The sequence below is a fragment of the Procambarus clarkii genome, chromosome 12 (assembly GCF_040958095.1).
Source record: "Procambarus clarkii isolate CNS0578487 chromosome 12, FALCON_Pclarkii_2.0, whole genome shotgun sequence".
Lineage (NCBI taxonomy): Eukaryota > Metazoa > Arthropoda > Malacostraca > Decapoda > Cambaridae > Procambarus > Procambarus clarkii.
Genome location: NC_091161.1, coordinates 16,959,034 through 16,973,204, shown reverse-complemented (window position 1 = coordinate 16,973,204; position 14,171 = coordinate 16,959,034).

Below are 14,171 nucleotides of genomic sequence, written 5' to 3'. Positions count from 1 at the left end.
AATACCAGTACACCTCGGGTTATTGCGTTCAAATGGAGTAAAACAGTCGATCGCAATAATCTGAGCAGAACCACCACTAAATTCTACTTAAGAACTACACCTGCCACTCCCAAACTGACCTGGAGACCAACGGTGGCTGGGTGTCCTCCTGGGACATGCGAGGTCACCTGTCACACTCGGTTGACCTGCACTACCAACACCGCTAAGTTCCAAAATCACCAAATCTTATCACTAACATTAATCACTACACACGCAAGTTCTGGTGAACATTCCCTGAATACCACAAAACTCACAAAATCACTAAACCACAACACTAGAGAATCACTATCTCCTAGCCTGAAAAAAACTCGCTAAATCGCGAAAGTAAAACACCTGTCAAGATCTCCCTGATAGCGCCTGAGCGGCAAAAGGACACGTGGGACTGAACAATGTTAAAAGAACACCAATACCTTAAACATTGTTCAACACCGCTGCCATCATTGTAACGGGGGGTGGGGGAAATAGCTCTATCTTGTCCATTATTCCACCCCCCAGTTAACTAACGAAGCCGGGGGAAACAGCTCTCTCTAGTCCGTTATCCCGTCCCCAGTTAGCTAACTATTCTAGAGCACTCCCAGAGTTCCTAAGGCAACCTCTCTCGTTCAACACCTTGTAACCTAGGTATTCGACTACCTAGGTGCTAAGACTACAAGGCGCCGTAACTGGATCAGTTACCCGAAACCCTAGAGAGAACTCTAGAATACAAAATCATTGCCACAAACGTATAAGAGAAAACGAAAGGAAAGAAATGAATAGTGAAGTAATTAGTGAGGGTTTGGGGTGAGAGGTAGAGAGGCGGGAGGAGCGAGGATGGTCATTAGTTGAAAGTGAGAGTTCAGAGAGGGGTGGAGGGAGAGGTATAGATAGGTAGAAGTAGAAGAGTAGATAGTAGAAGTAGATAGTAGAAGACGAAATGCTGCCACCATCCATTCATGATCATTACATACAAGACAAGGAATGGAACTTGCCTGTATCACAAAATTCTCAAAAGATGTTATCATGAGTTCATTATTAGTATGTTCCCTCTGTACCATGTACTCATTAAAATCAGGGAACCAATAATCCCCGAGGCTTTCTCACCTCAACTCAACTCTAGGGACACAGTGAAAGACCATTTAAATAATAAATTCAACAATTATATTTTCCATGATAAATATCATAACTTAAGCAATCCAATTAAAATGTTAAAGATTAATATTCAAAGTGAGTCATCCTCCAAGAATCTGAGAACACTACAATTGACTGCCCCTGATCGTCACACAACACTTGTAAAACACGACAAGTCACCTTAATGTTCACTCACCGAGGACTGAGTCTAAGTTGAATAGAGAGGGGGGGGGGGGTCTGTAGTTTGACAGAGACTGTCTCGCCCCTGCCGGCCGACAGCCTCCCTGCTAGGGACGTCTTCTCTGCTCTGCTGACTGCCGTCTGCTGTTTTTGTCTCTTGATTGCTTATGCTCTATGCTCCCTCAGTATATATTGGGGACCCTAGTACTAACTCCGCCCACAAGTAGATAGCCTCCGGCACTACCAAGCCACTCCTTAAACGTCGGCATGTTTGAAGGCTACCAGACTACAATTATAAGCTTAGCGGAAGCAAGGTGAAATTCTCATGATCTGACCTCAGGTCACTTGGGGTCATTAACGGTTAGAGGTGTGAGATCTCCGTGACAACTTGGCGCCTTTCCAAATCCCTGTCTGTGACTCATATTCTATATATATTTTAAATAAACTAACCCAAACACTTTTACAGTGTTACACCACCTCTCAACTGGCAATCAACTGATGTACAGATTCCTGAGCCTACTGGGCTCTATCATATCTGCATTTGAAACTGTGTATGGAGTCAGCCTCCACCACATCACTGCCTAATGCATTCCATCTATTAACTACTCTGACACTTATGGTTATAAAAACGGAAACCACGTACAAAACTCAGGCAAATCATAACATAGAACGAAAAGGCAATGTAAAGGATCTGGGTGTGACTCATGTCGGAAGACCTTACCTTTAGAGAACACAATAAAGTAGCCGTCACAACTGCAAGAAAAATGACAGGTTGGATAACAAGAACTTTTCACACTAGAGATGCTATACCGATGATGATACTTTTCAAAACGCTTGTGCTCTCTAGAGTGGAGTACTGCTGCACAATGACAGCACCTTTCAAAGCTGGAGAAATTGCTGACCTGGAGAGCGTGCAGAGATCCTTTACTGCTAGTTTCTGATAACGGAGGAATGAGACACCGACAGCATTGGGACCTATTTTATTTAATTTTTTAGTAGAAACAAATAAATAATTTTTTTCAGACCATGTTAATGAACAGGATAACTTGTATAATTTTTCAACAGCATAAATACATGTATAACTTGACTACAATGACTTTAATACATATGCTTATATCCGGTAACTAAATAGAACATGGTCTGCAGAACGCGGAATCCTTATTAACTATTGGTACAAGTAAGGCAAACGTTTACATAATTTTCAAGTAGAAGCAGGGCTTATATATAGAGTATCATATAGTGGCCTAACACATGACAGAAATAATGCGCCAATCCCAGACATAATGTGAAATGGAAAATTACTAGTATCTGTAGAATACACCTATAGGACAAATTTAACAATACTCTTACAAGTGAGAGTAAGTAGCTGCGGACAGCGTAATACTTAGGGGCCGGCGCTGCACCCCCACTCGCAGAGCCAGCTGGCCGGACCCCCCCCCCCCCCCCCGAAGGGGCGAGTGCCTGCTGGCCGCGTAATGTTTTCAATGTGGAAGTATGAAGACCTCTTGCCTGGCGTAATAGTGAAAAACGTCACTCCTCCACCGTCCGACGTCCTTAATTGTTTCCTGTTCATGCCCGTCAAGTGACAGCTGCGTGGCCCGTCCATTGGGCGGGCGCTGGCCGCGTAAGGAGCATCAGCGTGTAGGGGCGTTGTCTTCTCATCTGACGTTGGGGGCCGTGCCACCAGGAATGGCGTAGCCGCAAGTTCTGCGTCGCGTGGTGTCATTGAGTTTTTCCTTGTCTGCGTCCACATCCGTGCCCGTACACCCGTTACCTCTGCCGTTAAAAAAAACAGTCAGGAATTTCCAGAACTGAAAAAAGGTACAGAGTCGGGCGTACATGGCTGTTAAATGCTGCTAGGTAAGCAGCGTCCTGGAAGTGTCCAATGGAGCCCCTTCTGGTGCATGGGTATACAAGGCGGCCGTCTTGATGTCCGCGTGTAGTGGGCGTATTACCTCGTGCCTTCTTCGCGTGCTATGCCCCGCCGCGCCAGGACATCCTTGTGTCGTCGTCATTGCTGTATCCCGCCCTTGCAGAGACTAGCCCAGTGAGGTTGACCCCAGGGCGGGTGAGTAGGTCCTGCGTGTGCCAATCCGAGCAGTCCGTCGGGAGTGTTCATCGTGCGCGATCCTATGCTCTCCATCCATGAGGTGTTCCCTGATGGTCTGTAGTCGTTCTCGTGCGTGCTTCGCGCCACACCAGGTCGTCCTCGTGGGCGTCGTCGTCGCTGTATCCCGCCCATGCGGAGGCTAGCCTAGCGAGGCTGGCCCCAGTGCAGCTGAGTAGTTCCTTCATTCGCCCATCCGTGCAGTCCATCGAGAGTGTTCTTCGGTGGCAAACCAATGTTCCCCGTCCATTAGGTGTTCCCCGATGGTCTGTAGTCGTTCTGGAAATATTACGGCAGTAAGAGTTGGCAGGGGTGGACATGTGGCATAAGTAGGACAGTGTGGTAAAGCAGGGGGGGGGGGGGATTAAAACGCTACAAAACCAAACGAACAGTGCTCCTTGCAACAAGTTGAAAACAACATGGTAGAAGATTCACTAACACATCAAGTTGAGCTAAATAGTATTTGTGATGGCAAAAGCTTGTCTGATGCAGTTTAATGCTGATAAATGTGAAGTTTTGTGGCTAGGTAATGATGAAAAAGGATTACTAGTCACAAGCGGATGATGTCAGGATTGCGAAGGTAATGCGTGAGGGAACTGGGAATTGCAATTAGTAAGATGGTTAAAACCAAAGGAGCGATGCATGCTCGGTCGTAAATGAGGCGAATAGGACACTGGGCAATATTAATAAAGCATTAGTAACAAGACGCCTGGAGTTGTTCTTCCGTTAATCTTGCACCGAATTTGTGCCTTAGTTAGAATAAGCAATTCTGTATGTTGCGTCATACTATGGACGTAAATAAATTCCCTTTAACATGTACAGTGTAGGAAATTAAAACCGGTTCGATAACATGGTTTGTTAAAATTGTAGACCAATTACCACGAAACGTAGCGGAGGATGGGACCTTCCACTGTTCCAAGCATGTGAAGACATGTACTATAGAACGTCACTAAATTCGCATGAACGTGTAATATACTGTAATTAATGCGTGAAATTGTGAGAACAACCCACACCCCCAAAAATGCCAAGGGGGCACCTCATCAAGCTTGATATTGCGTCAATGCGGGCTGTCGACCACATTTTTCGAACTGGTCGTTAGTCAGAATAAAATGAGCTGTATAATGTCATACGATTTTTCTGGCGAAGCATGCCCGTGCCACCCCTTGAGTGGCTTAATCCTTATCAACCAACCAACAACCGAGCCACTAATTCTAACCACAAATGGGCTGTATAAGAATACCATAAAGACTATCCCCAACAGTCTGTGGATAGAAACAAATTAATAATTGATAGAATAAGCGTCCCAGACTGCTACAAGTAAGCGGATTAATGAATATTAAAAGTCGTTAACATAACTAAGTACTTTTCATCTACGGCTCCCCACAGCCCGTGATGCCCGGAACCCCCTGTTCCAGGCAGCGAACTTTTAACAACAACAATTAAGTACTTTAGAATGTCAGTAATAGTAATTCTCAATATCATTTGTATAGATAAAAGTAACAAATATAAACTTAGAAAACCTTCATAATTATAGTTTTTTAAATATGTTCCGGAAAACCAGTGACCGATTAATTAAAAGGAAGGCGCGATTGTGAACAGTATTTAATTACGGTAGGGTAGGCCAAGGTGTGACGACGAAATAATGACTAAAAAGGGAAGCAGCAATGTTTAAGGTTTATCGTTAATCAGTCATAACAAATCCAATAAGAACACATCCCAAACTGAGAGAAAAAGCAGCGTGATTAATTAACTATTGTGATTAAAGTTTTAATAAAATAGGTAAGGGTAAGAATGATTGGGGTTGTGAGAATACGTGGCAGCGCGTAGTATTTACAAACTTGGAAAGCCTCAAGACCACAGCGTTACAGGATGAGGGAAATACCATCAGCAAACAAAAGGGGGTTTCAGATTTCCAGAACAGAATACCTAATTACCCCAGTGATGACAGGGATAATAATATAATCGATGTAACATATAATAGAAGTACAAATAACGAATGACCATAATCCTTAAATAATTACTGTATATAAATATGTAGCGTGAATAAGTTAATGAATATGTGAAGGGAAAATTAGCAAGAATTAAATGCCTTAAAGAAGTACAGGATGAAATTTGTAACGTGAGACCCAGCGACCGACAATAAAAATTTCCGCACTTGACTGGCCGAAAAATCCTAAGTAAAGAAAAACATGCAACTACAGAATTACCTAAAGGGAAGCACTAAAAAATATATAAAAAACTTCCCTACTTCGCAGAAACAGAAAATAACGTTTGATACGTAACTGCGTGAATGAGATAAGTCAGTGAAGAGAAAAAAAAAAGAATTAAAAGAGTGTAGACCGCTTGACCTGTAAGTTTTTTAGCTTAAATTCTTAAAGAGTATGAATAGACTTGACTTTAACTGTAATCCTATTGGGACGTGCCATAATGATCTCACGCGCCAATGCTACCGAGGACTGAAGAAGGATTAACTTAAGGTACCCACTAAATGAAACGCACGAGACTGAGAAAAGTTAAGTACCAGTTAAATTAAGCAGCTTAAATATTTAACTATTGTGATTTAAAGTTTCAGTTAATTTATTGAAAGACGAATTGAAAGGGTGTGGGAGAAATGTAACAACATATGTTATTTACAAACTTGTAGATCCACGAGGCCCCAGCGTTTCTAGAAGAGGGAAGTATCGTCACCAACAAAGGAGTAGCCGAAGTAATACAGAACATAGTACCTAAGTACCTCCGAGGTAACAGGAATAATAAAGAAATCCATGTACAATTAATAGAAGAGCTAATAACGAATGACCCTAAGCCTTAGTAAATTAAGGTCTATAATTATGTATCTCGAGTAAGTAATAAGTGTGTAAAGTGTAATTTTTGAAGATTAAGTGGGGATAGTCCGTTTAATCTGAAAGATTTAGGCTTGAAAGCTGAAAGGGGAAAATTAATACTTAATCGTAGCTGTAAACCAACGGGAACGTGGCTTAAAAAGCCCACGCGTCCCTGCACCCAAGGTCAGGGGAAGGGAGTAACTTAAGTTACCAGTTGTCTAAATGAATACCGCACGAAAAAAAACCCATCCACTGTAAAACTTATATTGAAGAGTAAAACCTTAATATTAACATTAATTCAAAAGGAAAGACTGCAATATCCTGCCCCGAAGGGATTTGATTGGCTTGAACGATCGTGCGCAGGTATTAATTATATTCAAATATAATCCAACATAATAATACAAAGAGAATACTCCGAAGTAATCAATATAATAACTATATGACCCAAATAAAATACATATCAACGTAAAAGTACCCGATAAAATGAATATAAGGAAAAACGGTTCTTTAACCATAACTGAGACCCGCTTGTCTCCGGAGAGACACACACAACAAATTAAAATTGTGGTAACTGAGTCCCGAACAGCCCGCAAAGAACTGCGTCCATTACAGTCTAAAATTAACTGAGTCGATTACATGAAGTCCATCATAGGTTGTCCTCCGTATGCAGGCCGACAAATAAATTGGTTTACCTATTGCGATTAAAGTTTTAATTAAGAAGCGTTAAGCGTAAGATAAGTATAAGATTGGATTAAAGAATAACCACTTAATGTGTAAAACCTCAGCTTATAATCTTAATGCGGGAGATTAAATGCTTAATCTCGTCCGAAGGGAGTTAAATCATGACTGTGACATGCATGTGTCCGTGCGGCACTGACTCCATAAATATAAGGATGATAATAAATATAAGAAATATAAGGTCCAATACAGCGGTTTCCATAGTAAGTTACTCTCCGAATGCGTGGTTCGTTTATCAGCCTCGTGAATTTGCTGATTGCAGATCAGCTGGAACGGCAGCAGTCGGAGGGTCGTCACCTGTTGAATAAAACAATTTTTTGGGGGGAATGTAAAAGGAGATATTCATTTCTGGTGTGTTGAAATAGGGTCCTTGCGTCTGTCCCGTGAGATTTTCGGTGCAGCAAATTATAAAATTTTTATTACCGAGTTCATTGCAATGATCTCCAACTTCTGAAGTCGTTGTTGGTGGGGCTGCCTGCTCCACCAGCGGTCAAACTGGTACAGCCAGCGTCCTGGGACAATCCACGGCCAAGGCAAACCAGCAGCCAGTGAGGCTTCATAAGATAATTTTTGGGCTTAAACGTCAGACAATAGATCTGGCAATCCAGCAGCGAGGCGGCCGCATAATAATTCCGGGCTTAACCGGCAGACATATTAGGTCTGGCAATCCAATAGTGAGGGCGGCTGCATAATAATTCCGGGCTCAACCGGCAGACATAGGTCTGGCAATCATAACAATTCCGGGCTTAACCGGCAGACATTAGGTCTGGCAATCCAATAGTGAGGGCGGCTGCATAATAATTCCGGGCTCAACCGGCAGACATAGGACTGGCAATCATAATAATTCCGGGCTCAACCGGCAGACATAGGTCTGGCAATCCAATAATAATAATAATAATAATAATAATTTTTATTTAGGCAAAGGTACATACATAAAGAGATTTTACAAAGTTTGTTGGCTTTATAGATAAGAGCTAGAACATACAATGCCTAAAGCCACTATTACGCAAAGCGTTTCGGGCAGGAAAAAACACTACTGACTAAAGCTTAAAACTAATGGGTAAAAAGAAAAAAATGCGTTGAGTACAAATAAAAATAGAGGTAAAAGAGGGGGGAACATTGTTGAAAAAACATCACAAATAATATTACAAATTATTACAGAAAATTACATTAAAACAACGTTGATTTGTAAAACAAAAAAAAAACAAAAAAACATACATGGGTTGACAATAGAGAGGTAAGGTAGGTTACAGGGAATTTATTAGGTATAGCTTCGTTTTTACCTTAAACTGGTTGAGAGAGGTACTGTCTTTAACATGGTTGGGAAGGTCATTCCACATCCTGGGCCCCTTGATTTGTAGAGCATTTCTGGTTTGATTAAGTCGTACTCTAGGAATATCAAAACTGTATTTATTTCTGGTGTGGTGCTCATGGGTTCTGTTACAACCTTGTATGAAGCTTTTGAGATTAGGATTGGCATTACAATTTAGCGTTTTGTATATGTATAGTACACATGAGAGAATGTGCAGTGACTTAATGTCTAACATATTCAGGAATTTGAATAGGGGTACCGAGTGATGTCTGGGGCCAGAATTGGATATTGTCCTAATAGCAGCTTTGTGTTGAGTAATTAGAGGAGGTAAGTGATTTTGGGTAGTAGAGCCCCAAGCACAAATACCATAGTTGAGATATGGATAGATAAGGGAGTAATAGAGAGTCACCAGGGCAGGGCGTGGTACATAATATCTGATCTTAGAAAGAATGCCCACAGTTTTTGAAACTTTTTTTGATATGTTTAGAATGTGTCCCTGGAAATTCAGCTTGTGGTCAATGAGAATGCCAAGGAATTTGCCATCTAATTTGTTACAAATTTGGGTATTGTTTATTTTGAGATTTATTTGATTAGAGGATTTATTGCCAAACAGAATATAGAAAGTTTTGTCAATGTTAAGGGTGAGTTTGTTGGCAGTTAGCCACAGATGGACATTATTTAGCTCAGTATTTACTGTGGCATTTAGAGCAAGGGGATCAGGACTGGAGTAAATGAAGGTTGTGTCGTCAGCAAATAGGATTGGTTTGAGGTGTTGGGAGGCATTTGGAAGGTCATTAATGTAGATGAGAAAGAGGAGAGGGCCAAGTATGCTGCCCTGGGGAACACCAATGTTGATGGGTAGGGTGGGAGAAATTGTATTATTCACAGAAACACATTGGAGCCTGTCAGTAAGGTAGGATTTGAGGTATTGTAGGGAGTGTCCTCTGACACCATAATGATGTAATTTAAGAAGAAGGTTTTGGTGGTTGACAGTATCGAAAGCTTTACGCAGGTCCACAAATAACCCAACAGGGAACTCATTTTTATCAAGAGCTGTATGAATCGAGTTAAGCATACTAATAAGTGCATCGTTAGTGCTTTTTTTGGGCCTGAAGCCATATTGGCAAGGGCTAAGTATATTGAGTTTGGCTAGATATGAGTAAAGCTGCTTATAGATTAGTTTTTCAAAAATTTTTGACAAGTTTGGCAGGATTGATATAGGTCTGTAGTTGTTAACATCTGTGAGATCACCACATTTGTGGACAGGCGTTACTCTCGCTTTTTTTAGAATATCTGGAAAGGTTTGGAGTTCAAGTGACTTGTTGAAGAGCAAAGCAATAGCAGGGGCTAAAGATCTGGAGGCTTTCAATAGCGAAGGCAGCTGCATAATAATTCCGGGCTCAACCGGCAGACATAGGTCTGGCAATCATAATAATTCCGGGCTTAACCGGCAGACATAGGTCTGGCAATCATAATAATTCCGGGCTCAACCGGCAGACATAGTTCTGGCAATCATAATAATTCCGGGCTCAACCGGCAGACATAGGTCTGGCAATCATAATAATTCCGGGCTCAACCGGCAGACATAGGTCTGGCAATCATAATAATTCCAGGCTCAACCGGCAGACATAGGTCTGGCAATCATAATAATTCCGGGCTCAACCGGCAGACATAGGTCTGGCAATCATAATAATTCCGGGCTCAACCGGCAGACATAGGTCTGGCAATCCAATAGCGAAGGCGGCTGCATAATAATTCCGGGCTCAACCGGCAGACATAGGTCTGGCAATCCAATAGCGAAGGCGGCTGCATAATAATTCCGGGCTCAACCTGCAGACATAGGTCTGGCAATCCGATAGCGAGGGTGGCAGCTAGGGCGGCTGTATAATAATTCCGGGCTTATCCGGCAGGCCAGAATCTAAAAAAATCCGGCGGCGAAGGAGGCTGCATTAAAATTTTTATGCCTAACCCGTAGACAATATTTCTGGCCAATCCAACTCGAGGGCGGATACTGAATAGATAAAATTCCCCGGCTTAACCGGCATACTATAAGTCTGGCAAGCTAGCGGCTAGGGCAATGGTATATAAGAATTCCGTATTAATCGTCGGACAATCGTCTGTCAATCCAGCAGCGTGGTGAGCTGCATAAAATTTCCGGGCTTCACCGTCAGACAATAGGTCTGTCAATCCAGCAGCGTGGTGAGCTGCATAAAATTTCCGGGCTTCACCGTCAGACAATAGGTCTGGCAATCCAGCAGCGTGGTGAGCTGCATAAAAATTCCTGGCTTAACCGACAGATAATAATTTTGGCAATCCATCAGCGATGGAGGCTGCATAAGAATTCCGTCTTAAACAGCGGACAATATGTCTAGCAATCCAGCAGCGTGTTAAGCTGCGTAAAAAGGTTCCGGGCTTAACCGGCGGACAATATTTCCGGCAAACCAGCATCGAGGATACTGAATAAAAATTCTCGGGCTTAACCGGCAGACAATAATTCTGGCAAGTTTAGCGGCGCGGGCAAGGCTGTATAAGAATTTCGTCGTAATCAGCGGACAATAGGACTGTTGGCTGCATAACATGTTCTGCCTAGGCATGACCTAACTGGCCTGGCTAGAGCGGCTGCAGGCCGCGTGGGAAACAGCGCTGGGCACACACCGACACTTGGGAGGAACCTAGCTTTTACATTTAGAACATAAGATAACACATTACCTTGGAGAAAGTTGAGTACTGTAGACCGACCCTAGCTTTTCAGCTTGTGAGGTTGAAGGGCCCCCTGAGATAAACTCAATCAGGGTGGGGCTGTGATCGTGGTACAATCGTAGTTTTCATGGCTTCTTGAAGTCCCAAGAACACAAGAGTCCCAAGTTATTCCTTTTTCTTGCGAAGTGAAGCGTGTTTGTAGCAAAAATTTTTTCTTTGACTTGTGAAGCGGGGCGAGGCTGTAGCAAGAAAGAACGCATGTCCCCTCCTCTCTTCTTATATAGGCCTCCCGCGGCGCTCCGCACGCTGCGCTGCGGATCGCGCTGTGCAACTGTCTTCTCCTCCATCAGAAATTCCTCCGCATTCCTACGTAATGCAGCGGTTATAATCCACTCAGTAAAACATCTAAACTATTGGGACCGACTAAAGAGCCTAAAACTGTACTCCCTTGAGCGCAGGCGGGAGAGGTACATAATAATTTACACGTGGAAAATATTAGAGGGGCTGGTCCCAAACCTGCACACAGAAATAACATCACATGAGACCAAAAGACACGGCAGGATGTGCAGAATACCCCCGTTGAAAAACAGAGGTGCAACTGGTACTCTGAGAGAGAACCCTATCAACATCAGAGGTCCGAGACTGTTCAACATGCTTCCACTACACATAAGGGGCATAACTGGCCGACCCCTCACAGTGTTCAAGAGAGAACTGGATAAGCACCTCCAAAGGATACCTGATCAACCAGGCTGTGACTCGTACGTCAGGCTGCGAGCAGCCGCGTCCAACAACCTGGTTGATCAGTCCGGCAACCAGGAGGCCTGGTCGACGACCGGGCCGCGGGGACGCTAAGCCCCGGAAGCACCTCAAGGTAACCTCAAGGTAAGGCTCATTTGGGTACTAAGTTTCCACCTGTGTCCCCTTGTTCGCCTACCACTCGTGTTAAACAGTTTATCTTTATGTACCCTATCAATTGCTCTGAGAATTTTGTAGGTAGTGATCCTTTACTCTTTCCCCTTACTCTTCTGTCTTCCAGTGTCATGAGGTGCATTTCTCGCAGCCTGTCCTCGTAACTCATGCCTCTTAGTCCTGGGACTAGCCTATTGGCATACCACCAAACTTTTTCAAGCTTCGTCTTGTGCTTGACAAGGTGTGTGTGTGTGTGTGTGTGTGTACATGTGTAACACACACGTACTTATGTGGTACGTATGTACTACATAATTGTAAGGCGTTTGCTGAATTAGAAAAGTCGGCTAGCAGTCCACCCTTAACGACACAATTAACTCATTACATAAAAAAATACGTGGCTGTGCAACAGTGTGTGAGAATTGGGGAACTGGTGTGCATTTAGATGACTGGTGAGGACCAACAATGACGTAGAAGGATGGCATTAGCGTCTGAATCAAAGGGCAGTGAGGGACAACTTGGCTTTATATATATTAATCCCCTTACTATACCGTGAGGCGTCCCTGGCAACCTTGCAATCCCAACTGGTTTCTGATCAAAAGCTAAAGTCCAGTCGCCGCAAGAGCAATAAAGAGAAACAGGAACATTTGTGGAAGCTTTGGGACCGTTACGAGGAAAAACAGATAAGCACCTCAAGGAATGTTCGCGTTTTATCCCAGGAAGTGCCTGAATTAGAATTAAAAAACAGCAGTCTGTTTACTGGTTGTTATTTAACTTAAGTTAGTTGTAAATGATAATGTAAAAATAGCCACTGAGAACTGATGAGTTGCCCAAGACTTTTGCTCGTAAAGAGGGAATTGATTACAAACTTGGACTGCCTTTGAGCAGCCTGAGGGCAGCAATATCCCAGGAACATCAACTAAATTTCGGAGACTTGAGGCAAAGTGAAATTCACACCAGTTACTCCATCTATCATCATTCTATTATGCAGGAAGAACCGCACGTCTATGGGTCATCCAATAATGTTAGCAGACTTCTAGATGTTACCACTGCTAGGCTTAGGCTCGGCTACAAGTACCTCTGGGAGTTTGTAACATCTGCTGATGTAGATTTGACTAAATGTAAACTCTGTCAGCAGAACTATTCGCGTACTTTGCGTCATCATATAATGGAATGTGAAAAAATCGCGGAATTTAGAGATAACACCATCAATAGTGTTCAAGATATGTGTAAGTACTTCATTCATAATGATGTGCTGCTCGAAATCTTAGCGAAGTATCCAAAATTTGCTTACTGTAGGTAATGCATGCACATGACTGTAAAGCTGCCGCCCAGTTGGGTGGGTGTGGAGCACATGACTGTAAAGCTGCCGCCCAGTTGGGTGGGTGTGCAGCAAGACTAGTAACTGTGTGACTCACCATAGATGTAAAGTGCCTTGTATAGTGACTGTTGTGAGCCTCTTGTTGATCACTTGTGACACAAAGATTATGTGTGTATTTGTGTAGGTGATTAGATATGTATGTGTATGTATATATGTATACGTATATATATATGTACATGTATGTATGAGAGTGTGTACATGTATATATAATATTAATAATTGTTATTTGCTTAGCTAAACGAACTAGAGGGTTCAGTTCCTGAACCGATTATGTGCCTCTGTAATCCTTTACACCACCGCCCACGGGATGGGTATGGGGTGCATAATAAAGAAAGAAATTGAATTGAATTGGTCTGATTAAGACTTTATGACCATGTAATCTATGTTTTGCTCCACTACTTACTGGTTGAGTATGGGGTGCATAACAAATAATAGCCTCCTTCAGGGGCGCCTTGTTTCTAAACGTGTTAGTCTTAAATCCTTTAATCTCAAATCTTGCTACAATGTACCTCTTAATATATGTTATGTACTCTCGCAACCCAATGTACCCTCTTGTATATAAATAAATAGATTTCAACTGTAAGGGTGTATGGTTTGCACCTTGTTATTCTAATAATAGATAAATAATTCTAATAATGGAAGCGCTAATTATATGAACAAGTTCCATGTATTTATTCAGACGAGAACAACAGCGAACACAAACCAGCGCATATACGAACGGAATGGTTTGTATGTACAAACTTCTCAGTGAACGAAGTTGTTTCTAGCCCGGTATCCGAAATTGCAGTATACGAGTTGACCAGTCCCCGGAGGGATAACGACGTTTCGGTCCGTCCTGGACCATTCTCAAGTCGATTGTGATGAGGAAGATTGATT